Source organism: Schistocerca cancellata, chromosome 5 (genome assembly GCF_023864275.1).
Source record: "Schistocerca cancellata isolate TAMUIC-IGC-003103 chromosome 5, iqSchCanc2.1, whole genome shotgun sequence".
Taxonomy (NCBI): Eukaryota; Metazoa; Arthropoda; class Insecta; order Orthoptera; family Acrididae; genus Schistocerca; species Schistocerca cancellata.
Window position 1 is genome coordinate 515,841,252 of NC_064630.1, and position 14,913 is coordinate 515,856,164.

The following is a 14,913-nucleotide window of genomic DNA, read 5'->3' on the forward strand; positions in this document are numbered from 1 at the left end:
TTTATTCCAACTACTGGGCACAGTTTTTTGTTCGAGGGATCTACTATAGACTGTAGTTAACAGAAAGGCTAACTGAGTCGCAAATTGGGTGTAGAATCTGATAGGGATTCCAACGGGCCCTCCGCCTTTCTTAAGTTTTAACGATTTCAGCTGTTTCTTAATGCCATTGACATTAATATGTATTTCTATCATATTTTCAGTGGTATGAGAATTAAACTGGAGCAACACTCTTGGGCTTTCATTTGAAAAGGAATGTTAAGAAACAGAGTTAAGCATTTCTGTTTTTGTTTGTTACTACCAATTTCACTCCTGCTCTGTCCCTGAGTGAATGGACACTACCTTTGATGCCACTAACGTCCTTTACATACGACCAGAATTTCTTTAGGTTAGCGTCTTCCTATCCATAGCCCTAAGCTTTGTTTTATACTTATCATGCAGTAGTCTCTGCTTCATTAAAAGTTTCTTTACAGTGACGATGTACCATGTAGGAACTCTCCCATCATAAACTATTGTAATGAGTAAATATCTGTCCAGTGTATGGTCATCAATCCTTTTAAACTTGAACCTTAGTTGCTCTACATGCCTCTGTCCTAAGCTAAAAGTTTCCAAGTTCTCCATTGAGATATGACACTACAGTTTCTCTGTCTAGTTTGCGTAACATATAAAATCTTTTTTAGTTACTCTTTGTACTTTGGTATTCATCCTTGCTATAACCGTCTCATCGTAACTGATACCATTTCCGACGTGGACTTCCTCAAAGGGGTCTGTTTGTTGCCATTAGATCTAATATATTTGTATCATGAGTAGGTTTCTGAATTATCTGTTCTAGGTAGTTTTCAGAGAATGTGTTTAGTAATGTCCCACAGGATGTCTTGTCACACCCACAACTAACAAAAGTATAATTATCTCAGTTGACTGTTGGATGGTTAAAATCTCCTTCAATGATTACGGTATGATTAGGTGACTTACGTTCAAGTTTTCTCTGAAGTTTTTGTTTACATCAGAAGGCGAGACGGGTGGTCGATAGAAGGACTGTATTATAATTTTATGCTTACGGTTGATACAGAGTCTTACCCAAACAATCTTACATGCAGCTTCAGTTTCTATCTCGGTGGATTTGAGTTCCTTCTCTGCTGCGACAAATACTCCACCTTCAATATTCATTTCGCTATCCTTTCTGTGTATGATTAAATTTTCCCCAAAGACATTACTACTGCCAACTTCACCTGATCTCTGTCTCCCACTTACAAGATGCCTGGACCCACCGTTGACACGCCAATCACAGTCAAGTGCACGAGTAATGATGGGGCTTCTGTTTCCACAGGAGAGAGAGTGTCAACAGGGGAAGATAGTTCTTGTGGTACCTTTCGTATCTCTGGTACACAACTCTTGGTAGTCCTGCCAACACACTCATTCGCAGCGGCTTCTGATGGCTCGCCAGTAGGAAGGACGATATCCAGCTACTTACGAATCGCAACCAATTCGTGCCCCTGCCCAAGAACAGCAAATACAATTGGGCTGCACTATGCCTGGTGCAGTATTTTACAAAACAGATAACATATCCCTACTGCAAATTTACACATTAATAAACAAATAACTTTGTACTAAGCTTGCTGATTCTCTTTTAATTTATGAGTTTCATATGCTACAAATATTACCAGTAGCCTTTTCGAACTTAAGTGATTCACAGCCAAATACGAGATATTTATTACGGCAACAGAAAACTCCATACAAGTTTCACAGATTCTCTGGAGCGTTTTCCAGGTTATGGTCACTAAGAAAATACGACAGGAGCGTTAATTTACGACAAATGCAGATAATATTCAGTCATATTAAAAGAGAGAATTGATGTGACACGCTACAGTAACTGTAAATCACAAATACCGATTTATTACAAATAGTTTATGCAAAACACTCATAAATTACGAAAATCTTTGCGAGCTTCCGAAACTTCTGAAAAATATATCTTTTTTAACACAGATATATAATGACATTTTGGAAATCTTAGTTGTGAATGAGGATACTGCGGTCAGAGTTTATGAGTAAAATACCATGCAATATATCAAGTTCTTGACAAGCCCAGGCTATGTTTACAATTGACGATTTAATACTGCTCAATACATCACGACACTCACATAAGTTAAAATAAATTCAGCACGAAAAACACTTTTAAATTTTACGTCAAGTTTCTGTGCCTAAGTTTTTGGAATGAATTAATGTGATGCACCTCATTTTTCTCGAAGATAAAGGAAATGCCGGAAGACGGCTTCTGAGTAAGTAAACACGCAAATTACACGGATTTTGCCACTTAGCTGATTTCGCGTCTCCCGTTACACTACCGTACCAATGATGACCACAACAGCTTCAGTATGCCTCACAGAGTCGAAGTGAAATATCGGAGCACATCAGACGCACATCCGCATGGTGTGGCTATCACTCGCAAGCGTAAAATGAGTAATGGTGTATTTAAATTGATGTTTTATGTCGGGTTCAGATTAATCAAACAGTGAGCACTCTTCACGTGGGAGTAAAATACATGTGAATTATTAATCAAAATTCTGGCAATCACAAAAATATAAGTCAACATAAAACTTTTCTAAGTAGTGTACCGCGTCGTAATGTAAAAAGCTTTACTAGAGAAACCAAAGTTTCGGCCACTGTTACAGTGGCTTTCTTCTGAGTCTTCTGATGTGCTTTAGATGTGAGGAATTGCTTATATTTGATAATTATGATATAACGTCATGCTCAGTGATTAGAAATGAGAAAATATATGCGACTCCTCACAGCTGAAGCACATCAATAGGCGCAGAAGAAGGCGACCGCAACCGGGACGAAACGTTGGTTTGATACTCAGAAAACTTCTGTGTCAACTGACTTCTGGTTGCGGAAGTCTACGCAGTTATGCAAAACTTTAAGTGTCCTTCCTGTAATGCACTGCATTACCTAAAGTGCAGGAGAGGACGTCGAAATTGAGTGCGTCACCCTTCGGATGAGTAACTATAACTCTATTCTGTAATTAGTTTCCAACTAAGGAAAAACCAGTGATACACTTTTTTTAAAACAAAAACAATTAAATATACTCGTACATTGATTACATTCCTATAGCTGGCGCATCTGTTATTTATTTCATACTTATTGAAAACTCGCATTAACTACCGTGTTTATAGTTAGTAAAAATGATTTAAGTCAATTAGCTTCTCAAGGTGGACTGTATAATAAATCAGTCATCACATAGCTTTACTCTCGAACTGCACCTAACAAAAATATTGATCAGCACAGATCCTAAGACAGAAAAAAATCTTCTCTGCCATAGCAGTCCCACTGCGTGATGAATGATCTCACTGAATTTCCCTGTACTCATAGAACACGCACAAATAAATCTTTAAGTAACACTCTACGTTTATGAAAGGGAAATGTGATGAAGTACGTGGAATAACAGGTCATACCGTGAGACGCCACGCTCTATGGTTATGAAAGGGGCCTATGATGAAGCATATGGCGTAACAGACCGCACCGTAAGACGCCGTTACGACTGAGGTCGCTGGAGCTTTGAGACTGGATTCGCTAACTTTGATTTCTGGGACACAAAGAACAGCTTATCTTGTTCTCCGTAAAGAGCTTCTACCAAGGCTTCCACGAAAGCTGTGAAAGGCGGCCCCGTAAGATCAGAACCCTGTGATGTGAAAAGGCAGCAAGTGATGTAGCGCAGCGTTTCTACCAACACACTCCGCTCCTGCGCCAGAAAACGGCGTTCTTTACGGATGCTGTGTTGGGTATATTTTGGGAAGAAGCTTGAAGATTTAGACTTCAATTCCATGAAACCGCACGACAAACGCAGAGAGGGGTACAGCACTCATGCTGACGGAATACGTTATGCAACCGAAAGAAGTCGAACACTGATGACATGGGATTTCATAATTTTACAGTGAACTTAGGATTTCCACTGAATATAACTTTTTCAAAACCCTACTCTGCATTTGCAGCCTCAAGTTGTAAAGGTTAATTGCCGTCTTTAGAACTGTAATAAAAGTCTTATTCAGACTAGACGCGTTTCGCTTTATTTTAAAGCATCTTCAGTGCCTACTGTAACAATGTGGTTTCTTCTCTTACAATTTTGTTTGTTTTGATCATTAACAGCTCGCATGATTTACTTAGACTATAAACAGTTTTTACTCTTTTCGTTACTTACGTTTTATTGTTTATTTTCACTCTTTTTTATCAGTTTTCCAGGTGATCTCGCGGTTCTAGGCGCTCAGTTCGGAACCGCGCGACTGCTACGGTCGCAGGTTCGAATCCTGCCTCGGGCATGGATGTGTGTGCTGTCCTTAGGTTAGTTAGGTTTAAGTAGTTCTAAGTTCTAGGGGACTGATGACCACAGATGTTAAGTCCCATAGTGCTCAGATCCATTTGAACCATTTTTTTTTTTACTTTAGCGCTGATTATAATTTTACATTTACTTCTTAATCTAGCACAGTTAGCCTTCAAAATTAGACTGCCTTTCATTGTTGTTTGTAAAATTGTTATTACGAGTGTGAGCCAACAAGTTACAAATGTATAGGAAACACTCACAAGTAAGATTACAAAAATGGTTCAAATGGCTCTAAGCACTGTGGGACTTAACATCTGAGGTCATCAGTCCCCTAGACTTAGAACTACTTAAACCGAACTAGCCTAAGGACATTACACACATCCATGCCCGAGGCAGGATTCGAACCTGCGACCGTAGCAGCAGCGCGGTTTTGAACTGAAGCGCCTAGAACCAATTTTAGATCTTTTTTCTATTTCTTTTCTTGTGGGGAGTGGATCAGGTAGTGGGGTGGTGGAGGCAAGATGGGCAGGGGTCGCAACCCCAGGCCTGGCCACGATATCTCCCTCCGATCCTGGGGATGTGGTACAAAGGATGCAATGGGTATGTTACTGTGAATGGTTTTTTTGTTATTTTATTTTTTTAACACTAAGTAACTGAAACTAGTAAGTACACTCGTTGCGTCGAGTTGGAGGCGCACATAACAGAAAACATTCTTATAGATGCAGCAAAGGGTATAAAGAAAGAGAGCAAAGTGTGAGGCTAAGGAAGCCATGAAACAAAACCTAAGGGTGGAGTCCGTACCACCATTAACCAGTGCTACATCTTGCACTATCTTGCACTATCGATCTAAAAGATCGACAGGAAGTGCAAAATGGCTAAGCAGGGATGGCTAGAGGACAAATGTAACGATGTGGGGCTTATCTCACTAGGGGTAAGATAGATACTGCCTACAGGAAAATAAAAGAGACCTTTGGAGATAAGAGAACCACTTGTATGAACATCAAGAGCTCAGATGGAAACCCAGTTCTAAGCAAAGAAGGGAAAGCAGAAAGGTGGAAGGAGTATATAGAGGGTCTATACAAGGGCGATGTACTTGAGGACAATGTTATGGAAATGGAAGAGGATGTAGATGAAGATGAAATGGGAGATACGATACTGCGGGAAGAGTTTGACACAGCACTGAAAGATCTGAGCCGAAACAAGGCCCCCGGAGTAGACAACATTCCATTGGAACTACTGACGGCCTTGGGAGAGCCAGTCCTGACAAAACTCTACAGTCTGGTGAGCAAAATGTATGAAACAGGCGAAATACCCTCAGACTTCAAGAGGAATATAATAATTCCAATCCCAAAGAAAGCAGGTGTTGACAGATGTGAAAATTACCGAACAATCAGTTTAATAAGCCACAGCTAAAAATACTAACACGAATTCTTTACAGACGAATGGAAAAACTAGTAGAAGCCGACCTCGGGGAAGATCAGTTTGGGTTCTGTAGAAATACTGGATCACGTGAGGCAATACTGACCTTACGACTTATCTTAGAAGAAAGATTAAGGAAAGGCAAACCTACGTTTCTAGCATTTGTAGACTTAGAGAAAGCTTTTATCAATGTTGACTGGAATCCTCTCTTTCAAATTCTAAAGGTGGCAGGGGTAAAATACAGGGAGCGAAAGGCTATTTACAATTTGTACAGAAACCAGATGGCAGTTATAAGAGTCGAGGGACATGAAAGGGAAGCAGTGGTTGGGAAAGGAGTAAGACAGGGTTGTAGCCTCTCCCCAATGTTATTCAATCTGTATATTGAGCAAGCAGTAAAGGAAACAAAAGAAAAATTCGGAGTAGGTATTAAAATTCATGGAGAAGAAGTAAAAACTTTGAGGTTCGCCGATGACATTGTAATTCTGTCAGAGACAGCAAAGGACTTGGAAGAGCAGTTGAACGGAATGGATGGTGTCTTGAAGGGAGGATATAAGATGAACATCAACAAAAGCAAAACGAGGATAATGGAATGTAGTCGAATTAAGTCGGGTGATGTTGAGGGTATTAGATTAGGAAATGAGACACTTAAAGTAGTAAAGGAGTTCTGCTATTTGGAGAGCAAAAAACTGATGATGGTCGAAGTAGAGAGGATATAAAATGTAGACTGGCAATGACAAGGAAAGCGTTTCTGATGAAGAGAAATTCGTTAACATCGAGTATAGATTTAAGCGTCAGGAAGACGTTTCTGAAAGAATTTGTATGGAGTGTAGGCATGTATGGAAGTGGAACGTGGACGATAAATAGTTTGGACAAGAAGAGAATAGAAGCTTTCGAAATGTGGTGCTACAGAAGAATGCTGAAGATTAGATGGGTAGATCACATAACTAATGAGTAAGTATTGAATAGGATTGGGGAGAAGAGAAGTTTGTTGCACAACTTGACAAGAAGAAGGGATCGGTTGGTAGGACTTGTTCTGAGGCATCAAGGGATCGCCAATTTAGTATTGGAGGGCAGCGTGGAGGGTAAAAATCGTAGGGGGAGACCAAGAAATGAATACACTAAGCAGATTCAGAAGGATGTAGGTTGCAGTAGGTACTGGGAGATGAAGAAGCTTGCACAGGATAGAGTAGCATGGAGAGCTGCATCAAACCAGTCTCAGGACTGAAGACCACAACAACAACAACAACATCTTGCACCGGATGGGAAACAAAAACTGCGCAGAACTTTTCGCACCAAGGACAAAAAGAGGAAATGGGGCAAATACTGCTACAGAGCGCGAGGGGTCACGACGAAAATCTCCATCTGCAGTATCACCCACGTATGACTTCTCACGATGACCAATGTAGATCGCACGTTGTACCATGCGGTCTTCTATCATCGTCTTGTAATTTTAGCTTCACTTACCCGTGATGTTCCAGCTACGTGGAGGGTCGTGGAACGCACTCCACAAATAATTGGAAAAAATGTTGTCGGTACTTTGGGTTACGGAGGATCTTGCAATGTCGTTCTTGCAAATAGTTCTAAAAGTCTAAAGTGTCCTTAGTGCCGTCTTGTAACAAATAATACACTGCATGTCCACGAAGCCACGTCATGGCATTCATTTCCGTGCGTGGGTAATACGTCTCATCCGGGAATGATTCGGCGTCACTCGAAGGAAATATGCTGACATTTGCTTTACTGAGTGCCACACTGCCGTGGACTCGCCACAGCTAAGACGATGTTCATCGTTGTCTTGAATACCACAGCTCGTGCACGTGGGTGAGTCCACCATATGGATCGCATGTAGACTTGATCTGGTCACCTGCTTACCGTTGACAGTGATATACCACATCGCCGTGATGGCAGTGCCCAGTGTTACGTGGTGAATTGTCCTCCACACTACTCGCCAGTTGACGTTCGTGTGCTTCCTCTGCACGACATTATCGGGTCGTCCACGTTTCAGGACCCGATAAACCGTCTTTGCCGTCGCCAGTTGAGTCGCTGGTAAGGCAAGTCGAACGTAACTGAGTTCGAGGTAAAGGCACCGAAGTAGAAGAGCGACGAGGGGACGTGGTGTATCGGCACAGGTGGCAACAGGGAGGGCGGTGCTAGTTCTTCTATTAACAAATTAGTCAGACTGTCCGAATGGCAGTGCCATAGTTTGACTAACGCACTCACAAATAGGGCGACCGCTCTGTCATGAACGTGACAAAGGCCAATCCCTCCCCGATCCGGGGGAAGGATGAGAGTCTCATATTTAATCTTGGAAAGCATTCCTGAACTCACGAAGGACGCAAAAGCCGCCCGTATACGGCGAGCTAACATTACCGGTATAGGTAATATCTGGGTAATGTGCGGAATGCGTGACGCTAAATGTGTGTTGACATACTGGGTCCGTTGGACGATGTCCATTGGCGGTTGTTGGCTATACCGGTCCGAACATTTCGTAAAAGTCGTCGAAAGTTGTGAGCAGCGGTTCGTCGTATATCGTCTGTGAAGTCAATGCCAAGGCATTTCAAAGTATCTCTGAGCTGTAAGGGGGGTGACGCTGTCCTCAGGCAGTCCAACCCCGATGTTCATCGCCACCGATTTTGCGACGTTGATACGACTAGCAGTGGCCATGCTATATGTCGCTATCCAATTTAGTGCGCTAGCGGTGTCGTCGCCGTTGCGGATGGCAATCACTAGGTCGTCAGCGTATGCTTTACATCGGAAAGTGTGGCCTCGTAACGTCATACCCAATAGTCGCTGGGGAGGCGGCATAGGAGTGGTTCCATGACTATAGCGTAAAGTAAAGTGGACAGAGGGAAGCATTGGCGTATCGACCGAGAAATGGTGAGGGGCTGCTTAGGTCGGCCGTTGACGATCACCTTGGATGTCGCGCCACGGAGTAGTCGCATGACGACAGTGACGAATGACTGTGGGTACAGCATATGTTGGAGGACCGCTTCCAAATAGTCGTGGTCCACTCTGTCGAAAGCTTGACTGAAATCGATTGCCGCCAGTGCACCCTTCAGACGACACGCCCTCGGCAGTGAGATCAAGTCACGATATTCACTGAGTGCTGTCTGAATATTATTGTCGCCTCCTAATGACATTTGATCTGGTGAGATGACGTTTCGTAAGGTCTGGTGTATCCGCGCCGCCAACAGTTGAGAAAAGATCTTAAAGTCGCAGTTCAATAGCGTCAACGGGCGGTAGTCCTGCAGCCGTGAGCTACCGGACGGTTTGTGAATAGAAATAATCATCCCTTCCACGAAAGTCGGAAGGAGCGGCAATTCCGGGGATAGTAGTTCGCGACAGATGTCCGTCCATCGGGTGGCTAATAAATATTGAAAAGTCCGGTAAAATTCCAAGGGGAGGCCATCAGGACCCGGAGACTTGTAGACAGCTCCTTTTCTAATCGTGTCGATCACTGCTTCTTCCATAATTTCTTCCATCAAGGCCGCTTACATTGCCGGGGTGACGGTGCCGTAAATCGTCTGAGAGACGTCCTCCAGTGCTGTCGGATCAGGGGTCTGAGCGGAATAGAGCTGGGAATAATGATCGTAGAACGCTGTGTTTATGTCTTGTAGCGTGCTGAGGCGACGACCGTCCTCCGTGTCGATGAAGCGTATCAGCGCTCGTTGGCATCGTTTACGTTCACGAAGTACGTGGAACATCGACGGGCGTTCGCTCGGTATCCGATCCTGCGTCCTCGAGTGGATGATCACCCCCTCTAGGTGGCGTCGCATATTAGCGATGATCTGAGCCCTAGCATGCTGACCGCCGTTTGTCGTTCTGGAGACGGCGCCAAAGCATCACAGTCGCGCTGTACCCTGAAGTCAAACTCGCGTGTATGTCTACGCCAAGCAAAGTGGTCGCGATCGTAGGTTATCAACGTTCGCCTAAGTGCCGGGATGGCGCAGTCCAGCCACCAGCGGATCGTTGTGGGATATGCACGGAGGCGATTTTCACACGAATACCACGTATCCTCAACGGCTTGGCGGCAATCCGGGTACGACAGGTGAGCGATGTTTAATTTCCACGGGCTGCGGCTTCTCAACACTTATTGCCGCCGCAGGGTGAACGGCACAAATGTGAGCTGAGTGGTCCGAGAAAGCTGCAGGCCACAGTACCGCATCCTGTGTCCCAGCGGCAAGAGAGCATGAGACATAAATCCGGTCAATGCGACTGGAAGAGTGACTCGTGAAGTGTGTGAAACCCGGTCGGTGGCCGTGAAGATGTTCCCAAGTGTCCAACATCTGCAGGTCCCGATTTAGCGTCTCGAGTTCCGGGCACGGATTATGTCGTGGGAGTTGGTCTCCGAGCGCCAGTACGCAATTGTAGTCACCTCCAAACACCAGATGGTCGTGGCGGCATTTGGAGAGCGGGGCGACGTCTTCCGCAAAGAATCGTGATCGTTCGCGACGTTTGTCCGTCCCGGAAGGTGCGTAGATATTGATAAGGTGGACACCTAGTAGTGTGAGTGCCATTCCTCTTGTCCCAGGCAGAAAGAGAATATCGTCCGCTGCCTTTGGGGGAGGCTGAAGAGACGCATGCATCGAAACCGTACATGCCTGGGGGGTCGTCGACGTATACTTCCTGGAGAACGGCTATATCGATGGAAGCAGAATTCAACATATCCTGAAGTAAGGATAATTTAGCTCGCGTCCGTATAGTGTTGATGTTTATAGTCGCAACGCGATAAGTTTGAGGTCTATCCGTAACAACCGTGTTGGCCATCAATACCCTTGTAAGGCTGTCTCGTCACTGTATCTGATGCCAGAAAAGGATCAACACTGGTAGGGTAAATTCCCCCGCCTGTCAAATGGTTCAAATGGCTCTGAGCACTATGCGACTTAATTTCTGAGGTCATCAGTCGCCTAGAACCTAGAACTAAATAAACCTAACTAACCTAAGGACATCACACACATCCATGCCCGAGGCAGGATTCGAACCTGCGACCGTAGCGGTCGCTCGGTGCCAGACTGTAGCGCCTAGAACCGCACGGCCACTCCGGCCGGCTCTCCCCGCCTGTCGTCCGACACGATGGGCTAGGAGGTTTCCTCTCCGTCGTCCGCCCAATCGGCATGAAATAGCATCGGCTCTTGGTGGCTGTTTGTGGCTGCTGCGGCACTCGGCGCAGACTCCTTCGGCGCTACTGGCTGGGAATCGGCAGCGGCTGTCTGCTTGTGATCCTGCTCTTCTGTGGGGTTGGAGGGACTGAAGCTGTCACCATGGCGATCTGTTGGGAGGGATGTTCCTGCGGCCCCTGTACCGCCGGTATCGTCGTCGAAGTGTGCACAGATCGTTGCAAGCACTCGTCCGATTGAGCACGCCGCCGTCTCTTGTGTTTCTGCGGGGAACGCTGTTTACGGACGTGTGTTTCAGAATCCGAATTTGGGTGGATTCCTTCAGCTGCTCCAGTGTCTGGAAGGAAAGCCACTGTCGGCACAGCCCGTCGGTCAGTGTCCGCCCTGGCATCCGTGCTTTCTTGCAATGTCGGTCGGTGATTATCCTCAGGAGGGGGCATCGTTGTGGAGGCTGGATCCGGTACTGCAGAATCCATCATGGCTATCGGACGAATGTGGTCAGTATCGGAAAGGTTCAAATGGTTCAAATGGCTCTGAGCACTATGTGACTTAGCTTCTGAGATCATCAGTCCCCTAGAACTTAGAACTACTTAAACCTAACTAACCTAAGGACATCACACACATCCATACCCGAGGCAGAATTCGAACCTGCGACCGTAGCGGTCGCGCGGGTCCAGACTGTAGTGCCTAGAACCGCTCGGCCTCCCCGGACGGCACGTCGGAAAGGGTTGCCGCCCGTGTAGCCTCGGCATAATTGAGAGGAAGGGTCGTCACCGTAGAAGGAGGCATAGATTCACCTGTCGGGATTTGAGTAAACCGTCGCCGGAGACAGTCCCACCTGACGTGCCCTTCTTGGCCACAACCGGAGCAAGTGCGTGGCTGACCGTCATACATAATGATCGCCATACATCCGCCGATGACAATGTAGGATGGTACATGTTTGCTCTGTTCAATTTTGATCTGCCGTACCCCGTTAAGAACCGGGTACGTTGTAAAGGTGGTCCATTTTTAGGCCATGCGGCTGACCATTCTGCCGTAAGGCTGGGAAGCCGCGGTGACTACGTCCGATGGTACTTCGAAAGGGAGTTCGAAGACGCGTATCTTGAAGAGGCCAAGCCCCGAATGATCGATAGAGACCGCCCCAATATGGCCATCAGAATGTTTGAATTTAAGATCGTTCGCATGTGCGCGCACGATTCTGTTGCACACCTCGTCACTTACTTGACTTGTAGAAAACGTTCCACTTCAAAAGCTCGCGGTCGTGCATGATCGGGTTGAAAACTGATCTTGATAGTGGTTTGTCTGTATGAATGCGCCATGTTGCGTCGGTAATGAAGGACTCTAAACTAGCGGCGACGAAGTAGTATGAAAGGGTACAGTACCGCCCGAAATTGAAAATAGATACAACATTCTTCGTTATTCGTGTCATAACAACATATTTTTTCTAACAATACAGCGAAGCCGGATACCAGTGTAGGAAAGAATGACAATTTATTTATTTAATTGATTACATGATGGCTAGAGGACAAACGTAAGGATGTAGAGGCTTGTCTCACTAGGGGTAAGATAGATACTGCCTACAGGAAAATTAAAGAGACCTTTGGAGAGAAGAGAACCACTTGTATGAATATCAAGAGCTCAGATGGCAACCCAGTTCTAAGCAAAGAAGGGAAGGCAGAAAGGTGGAAGGAGTATATAGAGGGTTTATACAAGGGCGATGTACTTGAGGACAATATTATGGAAATGGAAGAGGATGTAGATGAAGACGAAATGGGAGATAAGATACTGCGTGAAAAGTTTGACAGAGCACTGAAAGACCTGAGTCGAAACAAGGCCCCGGGAGTAGACAACATTCCATTTGAACTACTGATGGCCTCGGGAGAGCCAGTCATGACAAAACTCTAACATCTGGTGAGCACGATGTATGAGACAGGAGAAATACCCTCAGACTTCAAGAAGAATATAATAATTCCAATCCCAAAGAAAGCAGGTGTTGACAGATGTGAAAATTACCGAACTATCAGTGTAATAAGCCACAGCTGCAAAATACTAACGCGAATTCTTTACAGACGAATGGAAAAACTGGTAGAAGCCGACCTCGGGGAAGATCAGTTTGGATTCCGTAGAAATGTTGGAACACGTGAGGCAATACTGACCTTACGACTTCTCTTAGAAGAAAGATTAAGAAAAGGCAAACCTACGTTTCTAGCATTTGTAGACTTAGAGAAAGCTTTTGACAATGTTAACTGGAATACTCTCTTTCAAATTCTGAAGGTGGCAGGGGTAAAATACAGGGAGCGAAAGGCTATTTACAATTTGTACAGAAACCAGATGGCAGTTATAAGAGTCGAGGGGCATGAAAGGGAAGCAGTGGTTGGGAAAGGAGTAAGACAGGGTTGTAGCCTCTCCCCAATGTTATTCAATCTGTATATTGAGCAAGCAGTAAAGGAAACAAAAGAAAAATTCGGAGTAGGTATTAAAATTCATGGAGAAGAAGTAAAAACTTTGAGGTTCGCCGATGACATTGTAATTCTGTCAGAGACAGCAAAGGACTTGGAAGAGCAGTTGAACGGAATGGACAGTGTCTTGAAAGGAGGGTATAAGATGAACATCAACAAAAGCAAAACGAGGATAATGGAATGTAGTCAAATTAAGTCAGGTGATGCTAAGGGAATTAGATTAGGAAATGAGACACTTAAAATAGTAAAGGAGTTTTGCTATTCAGGGAGTAAAATAACCGATGATGGTCGAAGTAGAGAGGATATAAAATGTAGACTGGCTATGGCAAGGAAAGCGTTTCTCAAGAAGAGGAATTTGTTAACATCGAGTATAGATTTAAGTGTCAGGAAGTCATTTCTGAAAGTATTTGTATGGAGTGTAGCCATGTATGGAAGTGAAACATGGACGATAACTAGTTTGGACAAGAAGAGAATAGAAGCTTTCGAAATGTGGTGCTACAGAAGAATGCTGAAGATAAGGTGGGTAGATCACGTAACTAATGAGGAGGTATTGAAAAGGATTGGGGAGAAGAGAAGTTTGTGGCACAACTTGACTAGAAGAAGGGATCGGTTGGTAGGACATGTTTTGAGGCATCAAGGGATCACAAATTTAGCATTGGAGGGCAGTGTGGAGGGTAAAAATCGTAGAGGGAGACCAAGAGATGAATACACTAAGCAGATTCAGAGGGATGTAGGTTGCAGTAGATACTGGGAGATGAAGAAGCTTGCACAGGATAGAGTAGCATGGAGAGCTGCATCAAACCAGTCTCAGGACTGAAGACCACAACAACAACATGTGCACTCCCACAAATAAATCCCTACATCCAGTTTGGTGAGATCTGTGAAATGAATGAATGTATGGTCGTCTGCTAACCGCAGATAGTGAATGTGAATATATGATCATCTTTGAGACGATCCTTTGGCCACCTTTGGTGAAACCAAAGAGATGAAATTTACCTGAGCTTTGAGCGCCTGAAATGTGGCTGACCAACGGGTAGCATGGTCTTCCCCCACCTCGACGGAGGTGCGAGCTGACCTGAAGAACGGCCATTTTTTCAGCACTCTGCCGCTGGATCTTGTGTAGGTAAGACCTGTCTTAGGTGTGCTGCGTAAAGACAAAAGAGTGGAGACGTGGTATGCATGTGAAATATTTAAGAGTAGTTTGGAATAATAATTTCTCTATTTCAGGCACTTTTGTGGGAGAATTAAATGTCAGGTAGGTAATATTAAGGGGATCGTAGTAATCTTCGGAAGTGACCAACGGTCACAATGAAACCACGTGTAGCAATAACTTGAAATACTTCCGAGTGCATAAGTTAAGCTGAATTACTGGCATGTGTACTATAAGTTGGAAATATTTAAGAAATGGCGTGTGCAGGACTTGAAACTAGAGACGGGTACTTACACGTGGTGAGTACTGTGTGAGTCTCAATCTGTGTATGAGACAAAGGATAAGGAGAAGTACTCGTCCATGGTATCAGTTGAGGACTCGCGTGTGTGATGAACATGTTCTTAATTTTACTTTGCGTGTTATGTTTCCGTGTGACGCTTGATTCAAGGTGTCAGCGGTCTA